The sequence below is a fragment of the Aptenodytes forsteri genome, unplaced genomic scaffold (assembly GCF_000699145.1).
Source record: "Aptenodytes forsteri isolate BGI_AS27 unplaced genomic scaffold, ASM69914v1 Scaffold8, whole genome shotgun sequence".
Lineage (NCBI taxonomy): Eukaryota > Metazoa > Chordata > Aves > Sphenisciformes > Spheniscidae > Aptenodytes > Aptenodytes forsteri.
In genome coordinates this window covers 2,690,590-2,704,119 of record NW_008796218.1, presented here as the reverse complement: position 1 = coordinate 2,704,119, position 13,530 = coordinate 2,690,590, and positions in this window count along the sequence as shown.

The window sequence follows — 13,530 nt, the reverse complement described above, 5'->3', positions numbered from 1 at the left end:
GGGGGGGGGGGGGGGGGGTGAATCCCTCCTTTTCATCATGCTCCCCCCCCACCAAGCACTTCATGTCATTCAAACTTACTAGTCACAATTTCTAGACCTTACATCACAGAAGACAGACAATCCCCCCTTTAGTTCTAGAAAGGGGAATGATCCCAGGTCACAGCCAGCCCAAGGCACTTCCTGGCTGGAAAGCAGTCAGATTGCCAGCAGTTTTCTTGGTGCTGATCTCTCTCTCATGAGGAGAGACTCCATCGACAGCAGGTTCAAACCTCACTCCCCAGACACACCAAGCCACACCACTGACAGGCTGATTTGCTGCCAAGCACCCTTCATACCAAAGCATGTGGGGAGCAGAAAACAACCCCCCAAAAAAACCAGCATCCATTCCTTTACCAGCTCCAAGTTCACTGGTGCTGGTGATTCCCAGCCCCTGCTTGGATAAGTACTGCTACAGTCATCTAGGTAGCGACATCTAGTTCTTACTCTGCTCTACCAGCAGACAAAGGGAAATAGCTGCTCTGTGACCCCTCTGCTCCCCCAGCCTTCCTGCAGAAGCAATTGCCTTCTGTGGGACTGGGATGGGAACACGGCCTCAGGGCTACCAGCCCTGGGGGAACCATGAGGCTGGACAAGTGCCTTGGCAGCATGATTGGCAGAGCCTGGCCTTGATCCCTAATCCCCACCCCCATTAAGTGCGGGCAGCTTGCTTTCCGAGGCCACTTTCCCACAAAGCCTTGCACAGGACCCCTCCCTGAGAACTCCCTGTCATGCCCAAGCTGGATGAGAGTTGGGACAAAGCATTGCCAACCCCCAGACTCCGTATCTTGGGCTCTTTGTCTCGATGTACAAAGCCTGGGAGGAGACACAGAAGAGACAGCTAGTTTCTCTGCCACCTGGGATGGAAGCAGAGGTGACCTAAAGGCACAGTCCAGTCTCCGGGGGGGTCCGTAACTGTTTGACTACACTTTGAGACCAGCCAGAAAAAAAACTCTCACTGTGCAGAGCTACTTCTCAGGAATTTACCACATCATGCCATCCGAGTGCAAAACCAGGCCCCTCTGCCCTGCAGCTGTTTGCTGTACCCAAGCAAAGAATGACACAGGCTTAAGAAGCACTGTCCTACATTCAGAAATAACATATTCCTATGTTAGGGAGGCAGGCACACAAGCAGAAAGAGGGAGCAACGCTGACCTGACACGCAGTCCCCTGCCTGCATCTCTGCAAGGTGCAGCTGGAGCTCTGCAGCACAGGTACTCACGTACGCAGCCCCCCACGGGGGGGGATCTGCCTGGGGGATCTGCAGTGCCCATGGGCAGCGAGACACCACAGCACGTAACAGCACCTTTTGCAGCCTGTTATCCATTTGGATTTGGCTCTGGCAAGGGTGGCTTTGGAGGCTTGGTGCTTTCCTCAAGACACAGGCTGCAGCTGGCATCAGGCAGCCAGAACCAGGTCCCTGCCAGCAGGTCCTTGTTGCTCAAAGAAATGTGACTTGTCCTGTTGCTCAAAGAAATCTGTCCAAGCAGCATTGGATGTGGCAGTCTCAATAGCAGTAAACCAGGAAATTTTCCACTAGAAGAAGTATTGGATAAAGAAGCTGCATGTTACAATACAGTGGCTGATTTCCTGTCAACTTGGTTCAACCCATGGTTAAACTGCGGCTCACGGGATGGGAGGAGCATCCAGCTTCATGTCTCTAAGTAGGACTACCCAATGCTTTTTCCACCACAGGAAAACTCACAGAAATGAGGGAAAAAAGCTCACAAAAACGAGCAGAAGCAGCAATCAGTTTTGTTTCTGTCCTAGTCAGACTCCTATTTAATCCTACGGGACGCAGCACGGCCATGCCCAGAAACTCTACATCCAAACGTTGACATTTTGTGCTCTGCCCCTTCCAGAACGCCTCACCCCTCCAGCCCTGACTCATAGTTGTCTCTTCCCTTTATGCAACACCATTCCACTTCCTGCACAGCCGGCGATCACTCGGCACCGGCAAGAAACACTGCCACATCAGTGCACAGGCTAGAGAGACAGTCTGCTAGTAAGGCAGCTTTGCTTCTTCTGCGCTCACACTACTGCCTAAGTTCAAGTTACATTATTTCATTATTACTCTCCCCCAAACATACCCCCCTTTTAAATAATAGCTATCGAGCTATCTGAAATCAGAATCTGATGCTATAATTAGACACCCTTAAAGCACACATTGCCATGTTACACAACACAGCTCGGAGCTCCTGGGTAGTGGGTGAAGCTATATTAGCATTTTAGTCACATCACGAACAAACTCTTAAAGCAAAATCTCCCAAGTGCTCTTGGTTACTGAGCTTTGGTTCAGATGACGAGGCAGTCTGAGAGCATGCAAACAGATTTCCTTGGGCTGAAACTAAACCAGGATGAACTCCAATCACTAGTGGGTGTCAGTCCACAGGATTAGACTAGCGTTAGCCAGAAGTAAAACCTCCAGCACACATACAAAGCGGATGTCAGGTCCTTCGCATCAACAGTTTGCTCAATATCTGACCCCATTTATTGCACACAGCTTGTTAATGCAGACACAGCTGGCCACAGTCTTGTGCAAATCTCAATGCCAAGCACTGCCAGACCAAGAAATGTCTTGAATTCATCTAAAGGATGAGCTCAAAACAAAAGCCAGGCTCTAAACTCTAAGGCTTCACTGCTCAGCCCCATTTCTGCTTTCTCTTCCCAGCAGCAATGGGGCAAGCTCTTGCCTGAATTCGTTCCTACAGCGGCACCAAGAAGCATTGGACTAGCTGCAGTAACTTACATTAATAAACTGGACAAATATTTCATATTACTCATTTTCAGCTCACTAACACAATGATAGCTCCATCCTTTTTAAAGGACTAGGTGTAAGGAAATGCCATGCTGCAGCAGCGCATGCTTTGCAGGAGGCCTATGGATTCTGGTGGCAGCGAGAGCCATATGGCATGTCCAGACAGCAGCTCTGTGAGCTAGACCATAAGTTCTGTATGCAACTCCCCCACCTATCTGGTACGGTTTATAACCAAGTATTTGTGCACCTAACTCCCACTGGACGCAGCAGGATTAAAATACTTACTGGTTCTTTAGAAATCCAACCCTGGGGCCATCCCTCCTACTGACTTCGCTTGGCAAGAGCCTAACTGGGTAGCACAGGGCCCAAACCTTGCCAGCTGCACACCCAACCTGTACAGCTGTTTTGGAATCTGCATCTGCCAAACAGCATGAGGGAAAAAACCAAACAGCATCAACATTTTAGATGTGTCATTTCCCAAGGTTACCATCAACTGTTAAGAACATTTATGTAATCAAAGGGCAGTACCAGTGGCCAAAGACAGCTCTTCAGCTGTCCCTAGACAGCATCAAACTTTCTAAAGAAAAGAGAGGATTACCGAATTCAACCTAAAATTGAGATCATTCTGCCAAACACAAGTTTTCTGCATTATCTGCAAGATGTGATCTAAATAATTCAAAGCTTCACTGGATCTAGGTGACTGACAGAGGTTTATTTTTCAGCAAGATATCCCAGAGAGATTGGCTAATTATTTAACCAATTATTTATAATAATAATTTATTATAATAATAATAATATAATTTATTAATTATTTTAGCAACCATGGCTGCAGAGGAGTCAACCTGTGGACCTTCAGCAGTCACAGACATAATTGTAAGAGATGTGTGGGAAGTCTCAGGTAAAGCAAGCTTATCTTCCATTTGCATCCACACAGACATCTCTAAGGGTCTCCAAAACCACAATGGTTGAAAACTCATCCAAGGAGAAGAGAGACCAATTTCAGCTCTTCCAGAGGATGAATCCATGGAATGACTTCTCTCAGTTGACTACGGAAGGAGCACTAGTGGAAGTGCCACTGCTACATGGACGGTAACCTTTCTGAGCATCTCCCAGAAGAGCCCTCAGGCTTATTAGGGGTATACAGTTCATAGAAGAATTGCAAAGGCAAACTTTTAACCCTGAAATATTTTTTGCATGTTTGCAGCCGCTACATCAAGCAGTCCAGAGTCCAATGGTTGACCTTACTTTTGGGAATGTTGTTTTTTCCTCCCCTTTATTTATTTGCATGTAATAATAGCAAGTTACTTAGAATCAGGAAATGGCGTCAGCACAAAGTTCAAACTAATTTCCCTATTAAAGGACTTGCGCAACCATTTTTACAGCAGGCCTTTAATGACATCTTTAGTCCAGTTACAAGGCTGAGATTACAGGCATTTTCAGGTAACTTGTGCAGGTCATCAATACTTTCTGGAAAACAAGTTTTCTTTTTCACTTTTTTTTTATCAAAGGAAATAGCGGTGATTATGCTCATTTCAGGGAAACTAGAAGGTGCTATATCCTCAAAAGGATACCAATCATATGAAAAGCAATTTGTCTCCACTTGGCACAAATAATTTCTCAAAGTTGCTTTATCACAAGCAAGCCACGTACATCCTAAGTACTAGAAACGCAACAAACTCTTTAATGTATCAGCCAATACTAAGCATTTACCAACTTTATCACGCACCTACATTCAAGATTCCATACGAAATAAAGTTTATTGCTCTGCTCAAGGTTTCCAGACAGATTAAGTCAATCCAGGGACAATAAACTTCAAAGAAACACTGTGCAACAGCTTAAAAAGGCTGTATTTAGAGGAAGTACTGGCTGTTCACACATGAAGTATCCAACTTCCAAGAACCTGATCTCTGTAGGATACCTCAAACTACACATTAGAACTGAGACATTAATACGTTACATTTTAAAATCCTAACATTTTATTCCTCACTCCCCAAATTCCATGTCATATGTTCAGCAGAACAGCATGGGAAAGGATGAGAGATTTTAGGTTAGAATTATCCTATTTCTATTAGTCAAGGAGCTCCAGCCCTGTGGATCTTGTGCAGAACTCTGTGGGCCAAATTCAATCCGTGCTGTCATATCAATTGTCATATCAATGCTTCTAAAGATTTTTTTTTTTTTTTTTTTTTTTTTTTTTTTTTTTTTTTTTTTTTTTTTTTTTTTTTTTTTTTTTTTTTTTTAAGTGCCCTGACTTTAACGGATGTTTTGTACCAGTACTTTCTGCAGAATCAGACCTTCAATGCATTACATGCCTAATGTCTTAAATGGTTAAAAACATAACTGTTTGGGAGCAGAAGTCAGTATAGCCACTGGCCCTATCAAAATCATTATCAGCAATTAAAACTGAGGCAGATATTATCAAGATTCTTCATCTCTAAACTTCCTATTTCTTTCTCATCTAAAACCAGATCATATAAGCAGAGTTCTGAACTTTAAATTTTAGAGTGTTGATTTTTTTTTAATTATTTAACAACCTATACTGCTTGCACACCTCTCCCACTCATCCAGTAATTACCTCGTGATTTGATTGCTGTGCACACCATGAGCCATTTATTTGTAGTACGCAGCTCCCTGGGACATGCAGCCATATCCACCAGCTACAGCAAAAGTCAAACAATGGAGGCACTGTTTCAGCCTTGCCTCCTGGCCCACCTTCTCAGCTAAGGTATTTGCCTCTCAGCTTCCTTTCAGTGCTACTAGATCAAGCAACCGCTGCAGCTTTCCTTAAAGCTCCACTTTCTGGAGTCCTGGGACTTTGTTAACAAACAAACAAACAAACAAAAAAGTTTCTGGCTTATAAGAAAAGAAGCTCGAAAACAGGAATTAAGGTTTTGGAAGACAGAAAGACAATTAGAAGTACACCAGATGGTAAATTCAGAATTTTTAAGCCAGTCACATAAGCCTGGGAGCCCAAGTCTAGTTTGGGGGAGGTTGAGGAGGAGAGGAGATTTATGTATATATTTGTGCAACTGACAGCTTTTTACCTGGCAGTATCAGAGAGGCATAGAAAAAGCCTCCCGCTAACCTGCAAACAATTTATGAGACCTACTCATTGGATCATGCTGTTGCTCAGCCTTCAAGTCAGACATAGACTCCTCTGTGTTTGGGTGAGCCTCCAGGCTACCACATCACACATCATTCTCCTCCTCCAAAAGGCAGCATGCCCTCCTCCCTGCACAAAACTGGCAAATCCCCATGAGCCGGCTAACCCTGCAGCAACAGGGCTGCTAACCATCTGCTCCGACAGCACTCCCACGCGCAGGCTGGCAAGGCAGACTCCTACCTAGGACAGATTTGAACCAAAGCCGCTAATGGCACAGCTCAGCTCTCTCCCCTCACTTCCTCACACATACACAATTGACTGTCGCTCTTGCAGGGCAGGGGGATGCTGTGACCATCCCCTCCTGCCTACTGCAGTTAAACCAAACAGCAGCTCTGTGGATCAACTCAGCCCTCCTGCTCTTCGCTGCTGCAAAGAAGGATTGCACAGAGGAGGCTCAAGCACAGCAAAGCCGCCATAACATACAGTGCTGGCCAGTGTCTTACAGCGACGAGCAACCAGGCCATGGCAGCACACTGTGCTGGGGCATTGGCAAGTTCTGGACATGCACTATGACACATGCTTGCCAGCGAGCGCTGCACAGTGGGAACGAGGCATCTGGGATCCCCACGTGGCTTGTAGGCACCTGCAAGGCCTGGCTCTGCAACAGCCCGGGGCTTGCTGCACCTTGCTTTTTCCACAGGTCTCTCCTGCCAAGGAACGGTTTCTGGTGGTTCATTTCCTGCCTGTCTTCATTCTTGTGGGAACAGGAGCCTGTGGCCATCCAGTTAGCTCTGCTCTGTGCTGGGGAACATGTAAAATCATGTCACAGCTCCAGGATTTACTAGCTCAGGTCTGCATTTGCTGATGCTTATGCTTTTGGAAGAATGTCTTAGCATTCACCTGGCTTTGAGCTACAAAAATGTTTCTGATCCATGCTGTTAACGAAGAGGGGTGCTAAAAATCTCTTCTAATACATGTGTCTCAAAGGAACAATTCACCATGATCCGAGCAAAGAAGCCAGCACACAAGACTGAATTAGGCGATGCTTGTGTGGCTTGGCACTTCCCGGCAAAACTGAAATGCAAGTATAGGCTGACATTCAATTGATCCTGGGCCAGGATCAGAGTGTTAGAGAAGCAGGGTTACATATAAACTCCCTGAAGCTTCATGATTTGGTCTAGAAAGGTTTGGTTTTGAGCTTTTGGATAAATTCAACCCCAAAACACAGAATGCAGATGCAGACCTGCAGATCTACATCCTTCTGAATTATTTGCCATGCTCTCAAAATCACCCAAGTCACTGCACTTAATTCCCCCATCAAGACTTACTCTATTCTCCTAAACCTGCGCAGACCCAGACCTCGGAACAAGCAATTTTTCACATTTCAGGAACGGTTTCAGCTGCAAGCTTGGGGTTTAGACACTGGTCACAAAAGAGCTTTGGACTCATCCTCCCAATCTGGTGTTGCCCATTATAATTCCAGATAAGAGCATTTCCAAGGCATGCACCCATACGAAGAACCACCCCAAATCTCAGCACACTCAGAGCTAAATTCCAGGATCACCAAACTGAAAGGAAACAGATTCACCAGCACACAGGTCAGCGGTGCTGGCTCTGTGTGTGTGCTGGCTCCCTGATTCTCATAGCTGCATTTTACTTTGGCGGGTCCATCTGTGCTATTTTTCTGTGGCTTGCAGCCACAGGTCCAAGAAGATGAGTGCAGCAAGAATTAAAGGCTGTATGACTACACAAAAGCATGCAGCACGTACAGCTGTGTATGTACGTGCGCACACGCACTGCCCCCCACAGAATTAACCACTGCACTTCAGGCAAATGTCAGGCAGAGTGTGTTCCCCCAGGGACATCAGTTACTCCCTCCTACGGCCTCTTAGCTGAAACAGGCTGTTGAGTGGGTGTTTGAGGAGGGAGCTGTTGGCCGCAGGGACCACCAATGCCTCCAGGTTGAGCGCAGACAGGCAAGCTCCCTTCACTGTCCTTTGGCACATGGCCTGGGATGCAAGATCACGCATGTCAGCAAGTGTGACAGGTCACAGAGACATCCCACAGCCCGAAGGCATCCTGCTGTGATCTTGGGAACCCTGCCAAAGCGAAGCTTTCATTTCTGGAGCATCCTCAACCCACTCTTGCTTTCAGCATGCCCTTCTCCTCCTTCCCTTCCTCCATTTCTAGCAACACTGCATTCTGCTTGCTCCCTGAGAGAAATAGGGCAAACATAACCTGATTAACCAAGGGGATTTGGGCAGCAAGGGGCGGGGGAGATTAATATGCAGAGAAACACAGAGCCTTTCCCTCTCTTGCCTATTCAATAATTAAAGTGTTCTGCAGTGGCTCTGACTTTGGGATTTGCTATGAAAGCTTCTTGTAAACTCTGTCTGAGCATGCAGATATCAAAAGAAAGAGAACATTCAGTCTGACAAGCTGAAATTTCTTTTAGACTCTGGGGTTAGTCAGAAGCTTAAAATCACTTGGATGCGAGCCTATGGCTCCATTTTAAAACATAAGGATCCCTTTTGCTGTTGTTCATCTATTGACAGTTTGAATCCAGCCTTTATTCGGCTCAGCTGTCTTTGAAGCATGGTTTAGAAGTTAATGCAGGCTTTCTCCATTTCATGTATGGAAAAATCTCCAAGGCTGGCAGCAGTTTGTACAGGCTCATATGAATAAGGAACATGTTACACAGGCTCTAGCTGCCCTCCAAGTCCATTTTGGTATTCTTTTTTCTTTCCATCCATTCTTGCTTGCTTACCATAAGACATATAGATGTTTCAGATCAGAAATGCAAAGCTATCCACATGCAGAAAAGATGCCTTCCCTGACCTTCCAGGGAGCTATTTTTGGCTGCTCTTATACGCCTAAGAACTCTTACAGAGGTCATGCACTGAACTAACTGGCCCTCAGTAACCTTTGCCTAAGGGATATGAAATGTTACAGAGATTATTATTTTATTATTTTTTTAGTTCTCTTTGTAACCTAACACCCTATTGACTCCAAATCTCCAGATACTGTTATTGCAAGGGAGCATATTTGAAAAGGGGATGCAAGACGGAGATTATTAACCAAAGAACGTATGTTCAACATCACAGCTAAACATATACAAACAAATAATAAGGACATATCCTTAATCCAGAACGTTCCAAAATTTACTGAGTACCCTCAGCCTTCAACTGCTTTCACTTCTCAAGACCAAACCTGGAGAGAGAAATACTACTTAGCTCCTGAAGTTTCAAAGTAAAACATTTCTTCTTATTATTGTGCCACTCTGGGGGCATAAACAGTTGATGAGATTAAAAATGAAGGAACACTGGGTTAGCAGCCAAACACACACAGAGAATGATACTCCATAAAGAAAGCAACAGACCTAGCTCCTTCTGTCTGAACACGTAAATACACCACGTCACATCCTGGCAGCCAGAGTCCCGGTCTCTGGTCTGTCCTCAAATTCTAATGCTGACATTCTTCCACCAAACTGGCACTGCCCTGTCTGCAAACATTCCAGTCCAGAGGCCAAGCGTGAAGTGATGGGTGAGCCCCACTGCCCCAGCAGCCAGTCCAAAGGCTTGTCACGTGGCAAGGAGTTAACACAGACCAAGGACACTGCATGTCCCTGTTGCCACTCCAAAAATGATTCACCCTCACACACAGTGAGCAAAAGATAAAGCATGCTGGTATCTTTTCCCTTCTGACATCACAGCAGTAAATATCAAAGATCTTCCACAAACACACAATGAATCCTACATAGACTATAGAATGTATAAAGCAGAAATGATGTACAACTAGCAAAAAGGATATGGAGAATATATTGGCAGTGAAGCATCCAGGAGACCCAGCCTCCAGAAATCCAGCTCTTGTGCACATGTGTGCGCGTACACACACACACAGAATCCATGACACTGTCTCCCAGCACCTCACATTTTCATCATATTGGCATCTTTTAAAAGGGTATCTGCACCAAGATATTGCCTCTTCAGGCCAGAACTGCATAGAGTCTAAGGATACAACTGAATCTGGATAAAGTTATGACAAAAATAACACAAGGCTGGAGACGGCCACTGAGAAATGGCATACCTCACATTTACTGCCCAGGACACAGCCATGCTGTTCCTCGCATGATAAGGTCCAAGCTAGAGAATCAACAGATTCTGCGAGTATCAGGATTCACCCCATAGGAGCTAAAAGTCAGGTGCTTTTTCCCTTCGGTAACATCCACCTCCTTAAACAAGACTCACCATAGTTTGCAAAACAACAAGGCCATGCCCTGCAAATACTTGCTGAACATTTGTGCAATTTCATCCAAATACAGGAACAGAGGGTCCGCAAGCCAGAAACTCCACGCTTAGCATAGCACTGTGAAAATGATTCATTGGCACTCCATAGGCAAGCAGCAACCTTTCATTTTCTATTTAAAATTTGAGCATAAATAAGAAAACTGAATTAATTGATAGAGATAAGGGTCAGTATTTGTGTAACATTCTTGAAAAACACAGCATGCTAAGACAAGCACCATATTTGGCAATCATTCTGCCTTACTCTGCTTCCACTTTCACTTCCCTGTTTTGTTCTGCCTCTTTAGTCGATGAGCATTTTGCCGAGGAGAACTGCTGTGTGTCTTTACAATGCCTGCGCTGTGAAGTTGTGCTCCCAACAGAGATGTTCAGCTTGGTACCTGCTTGAAGTATATTAATGATTTCACTATGGCTGCATAATGAAGCTAAGTCAAAAGACTATTGCACTTTAGCAATGCAGGCTGCACCTCTCTTTATCCACTTTTATTTTCCTTTGGAATCACTGCCACAGTTTAGACCTTTGTACTGAGTCATGGTGCAGCATATTGTGTTTCAGTTAAGAAACACGGGCACTTAAAATTAAAAAAGGAATAGAAGAAAATTAAGACCACAAAAAAATTCTTTCTTGAAAAGGATTAGAAATCACCCCCCTCTTCCCGCCAAGCTACACTTTGAGCCTACACGTGATCTCAGGGTTCACGTCTAGCTTTGCTGTGAGTAGGATGAGGTCTCCAGCACCAGCCTGCAAGCCTGGGGAAAGTGCAGGCCACTGAACACCCACAGTGGCCAACTAACATACAGCTACAGCACATCTAGATGATGCTGTGAATCCCTAACAGTACAAGCTAGGAGAACTCAGTCATTAAGGAAGTGGTGTCTGTCTTTCTTTCCCCTGGCTACTTTCTGCTTATAAAATAAAATTTAACCAAACAAAATTAAAAAGCCCAGGGAGCAGAACTTTCAAAGACATAAGGCACCAGCTTTCCCCTGGGGGATAGCTCCACATCCACTCCAGCAGTGCATTCTGCTGGCAGTACATATGATACAAGGACAGTACCTGCCTTTCACAGTCACGTGTCCCCCCACAGAGCTGCCAACAACCACCACCACAGAAACAAAGATCTAAAAGAGTACCTTGTGCAGAAACAGTCAAGTTACTTTTCCCATCTGAGAACAGCAAAAGAGTTCAACTCTGTAACACAAGCCAAAGTCACCCCTCAGGACTGCTATCGTAGGGCTGAGCCAGCCCAGCTGCAGCTCTTTTAAAGAGTCTCAGGTGTGGCCCAAGTGCGGAGACTGAAATGAAAGCAGCTGGTTGCTTACTTCCATTCTATTGCTAAGTTTTTTGAACTGCAAGTTAAACTTCTTCCTTCTCCAAGGAACAGATAATCATTTATTACATAGTCATCTGTAGGCACACACATTTCTCAGGCATTATCTGAGAACACCAACACGTGGGATACACTGTGAGGCTGTTGTGGCATCCAGGCTCTAAAAGGAGACTGCAAAACCAGAATGTGACTATCTCTTGATCTCTGGCTTTCCCACTCCACTCCAGGCACAGAAGTGGGTTTTATTCACCAGGACCCACAAAGAGCTACAGAAACCAACCCGTATGTTACAAGCTCCAGAAAATGTCAGGAGCTGTAAAAGTTATGCTTTATAGCACTGATGTCTTCAGTGAAAGCTTTGAAGAGAGGTATCCTGCATGCTGAAGCGTGTCCTTCAGGAAAACACAGACCAAACTATTTGCAATGTCTAGGACTTCCTTGACCCTGTAACTTTATGCTGCTAAAGCGAGAGCTTCCTTTTGCAGAGTCCCAACTGTGATGCTCCCATCTCCTAAACTGATTAAAGAGATAAAGGGATAAATTCACATCTTGTGCACTGTTTCTGTAGAGGAGGCAGGGCAGGAAGTTCCTCCACCAAGTCTGTGTGTCTGTAATGTTGAGATGTACTCTCAGCTTTCTACAGTGATTGTACGGCCCAGTAACTTCTCAATCATAGGATGCCAAGTTTCCAGCAATGTAAATTGCAATTTTGATTCACAGAAATGAAAGTTTGGCTACAGTAATTCTTGGATGGGAGAGAATACATAACCTGCTATCATTTTAAATACACTGAAGGTCAACCAGATATGTAAGGTCTGAAATGCTAGAAAAGTGTCTCCCTCTGTAGGGGAGGCAATATTGTGTTCTTAAATGTACTATGTCCCTAATGTTTTACTGAATCAGTAAAAACTTGTTTTTGCAGGACTCTCTAGCTCTTTACCCTGAGCTAACCAGCTTGTTGGCATGTGATGTGCTAAGAAGGGATCCTGGGGAAATCAAAACTGACAGCTGCAGAACGAATATGAATATTAAAATTAAAATAAGGGCAAGGGGGTCTTTGCTCCAGATGGAGTACAGGGACATGCCTCTGACCTTTTGCTGCTGAACCTGCCTGCCCTCTTGAATTGGCAAGTAGCAGCAGTCCACAGCCCTCCTCTCGTATCCCTCCACGTCCTTACTGTAATTTATAGAAAGTCTCCACTTACTGCAACCTGCCAGGCACTCAAGAACAAGTTAGGTAACAGTAATAGTTCTGCTGCTGCCAGTTTAGAAGGCAGCAGCAAGGATGCATTAATGATTACACTCCTCTTGATAGTCAACAGGAGGCAGGTGCTGAACTGGCTGAGATACCTTTGTGACTTTGTTAGGCGAAGACTGAATGGCGGCCCCCGTCCATGGGAGTGCCTTTCCATCTCTCTCTGACCACATGATTTATCTGAGCATACCATTTCCTGCAGTTCCTAAGTAAATGAGTAAGGATTCAGAGTTGCATCAAGGGAATGGGTTTGGCTTGGAGAATCCTGCAGAGTGACTCATGCTTCCATGAGTAAATTGATTTTCTTAGAGAAGCAAGACAAAATCACGCATTCTGCTTAGTCCAGCTACCTAGAATGATGATTTAGGAAGCTATTGCAAGAAATATAGTTTTCTTTAGCTTTGTATTGAGAAAATAATTGCAAGAAATACAGTTTTATCTAGCTTTATACTGAATGCATAATCCATTGCTGTTGTACTTGCAAACATAACCAACCTTTTCAGGGGAAAAGAAAAATTGGTGTAACTGGAAGTTCTGCGTATTGAAACATGTCAGCTAGACAATAGTTTGCAATCAAAAACATACATCTGACAAAAGGGCACTGTGGAAGTCTGGGATCAAAAGAAGTGTGGCCAGCAGGTCGGGGGAGGTGATTCTGCCCCTCTACTCCGCTCTGGTGAGACCCCACCTGGAGTACTGCAGCCAGCTCTGGAGTCCTCAGCACAGGAAAGACATAGATCGGA